The 2,029-nt window shown below is 36.7% G+C and overlaps 1 protein-coding gene across 12 annotated transcripts in view; it reads left to right on the top strand.

The window, feature by feature from the left end:
• Positions 1 to 2,029, top strand: part of LOC106883309 (teneurin-m) — a 487,309-nt gene that overhangs the window by 187,579 nt on the left and 297,701 nt on the right. The gene's annotated exons all lie outside the window — the stretch shown is intronic.

Genomic DNA, 2,029 nt, shown 5'->3' on the forward strand with positions numbered 1-2,029 from the left:
ATATATATATATATATATATATATATATATATAAGGTGTAGGTACAGGAGGTGGTCTTACTCTGCATAAGGAATCTACTCCTTATGCAGAGCTTGACCACCTCCTGTAGCCAGTAGCAGTAGAAGCTCCCTCAGCTTTTCCAAACCTATTCTTTATCCTGGCTATTATATCATGGAGTATCACCTCTCCTGCTAATTACATTTATACAAAATATGGAGTTGAAACCTATTCCCTTTCTGCATTTTGAACAAGGCTATTTTCCTGCTCATACGAGGGTCCTGACTCCTTTCCTATTTGCTAAAAACCTATATCTTTGTTAAGCTTACATTGAGGGTTTTGATCCTAAGTTTAGTTTCCATGCCTTTCTGATTCAGCTTTGAGAAGGAGATTTCCAGAAATTTTGTTGATCATACATTTAAGTTTTTTTCTTGTGCAAAAGAAGTAGTGAAAAGAACAGCATGAGCCGTGAGCTTGTCTTTTAGCTGTGTTGAAGTTATTAAAATAGAAATATTTTCTTCAATTTTCTCAATGTTATAACTGTTATTATTAATATTTCAAGATTACTCTGGTCATTATTGTCCTATTCGCAACTACCATCATCATCATTTTCATAAATATTGTCATCATATTCATAATGATTACCATCGTTGTTATTGTCAGTCTCATCATCCCCATCATCTTCCTCTTTCTTATCCTTTTCATCAGTGTCCTAATTGTAATTATTTGATGATGCTCTTATCACTAGAATTGGTTTCACATGTTTCTTGGTAATCACTTCTGCTTGATGTGGTGTAAATGTCGAGAAATGTACTTTCTCTATATTCAGCTGTTCTCTTATTCTTTCCAGAAGTACCAGACGATGATGGTAATCATTATATACTCTTTACTCTTTACTCTTTTACTTGTTTCAGTCATTTGACTACAGCCATGCTGGAGCACCGCCTTTAGTCGAGCAAATCGACCCCAGGACTTATTCTTTGAAAGCCTAGTACTTATTCTATCGGTTTCTTTTGCCGAACCGCTAAGTTACGGGGACATAAACACACCACCATCGATTGTCAAGCAATGTTGGGGGGACAAACACAGACACACAAACACATACACATACATATATATATATATATATATACGACAGGCTTCTTTCAGTCTCCGTCGACCAAATCCACTCACAAGACATTGGTCGGCCCGAGGCTATAGTAGAAGACACTTGCCCAAGGTGCCACGCAGTGGGAGTGAACCCGGAACCATGTGGTTGGTAAGCAAGCTACTTACCACACAGCCACTCCTGCGCCAAACTGTAATTATCACTACCATCGTCATGATACTCTTGGCCTGATACCCTTAGTGTAATTATCTCTACCATCGTCATAGTTGTCATCATCATTATTTACTTCCTGTCTGCTTTTTACATTACATGTAGCTTAGGTTAGACTCTACAATCAATAGTTCTTCTCCTTTTCTTCCTTCCCGGCTGTGAATACCCCAGGACATGTATGTAAAACATGTTAAATATATCAAAGTCATTATCGTTTTCATCCTGATTAACATCATCATCCGGTCTGTTTCTTCTTTATGTAAAATCCAAGAAAGTGATGATGTTCTTTGCATAGAGCCTTATTAGTCAACTGCAGCCTGAGAAGTGGTAGACTGAGTAATTTTAGCATTATTTGTGATTCTGGGTATCAGCTCTAATTGAAGCAAAAAGCGAACATTTTAATCATTGTTTTCTTATGAAACTTCAAATTTTGTGAAGTAAACTTCTCTCTCTCTCTCTTTCTATCTCTCTCTCTACATTTATGTATATATATATATATATATATATATATATATATATGCATGTGATATGTAAGTATGAGTTCAGTGGCAGTGACTCCTCTCTCCCTTCTATAACTGTGGCCTTTGTTCCAAATTAGGTGCCATCATTATCATCATTGCTACAGAAGTGAGCTAGCACTATCATTACAGGCTTGGGGAAAATGGCTTGCAGGTTTTCTTTTGGTTCTTTTTCTTCTGCTCAGTTGCATTTTGT

This window comes from Octopus bimaculoides, chromosome 7, assembly GCF_001194135.2.
Source record: "Octopus bimaculoides isolate UCB-OBI-ISO-001 chromosome 7, ASM119413v2, whole genome shotgun sequence".
Lineage (NCBI taxonomy): Eukaryota > Metazoa > Mollusca > Cephalopoda > Octopoda > Octopodidae > Octopus > Octopus bimaculoides.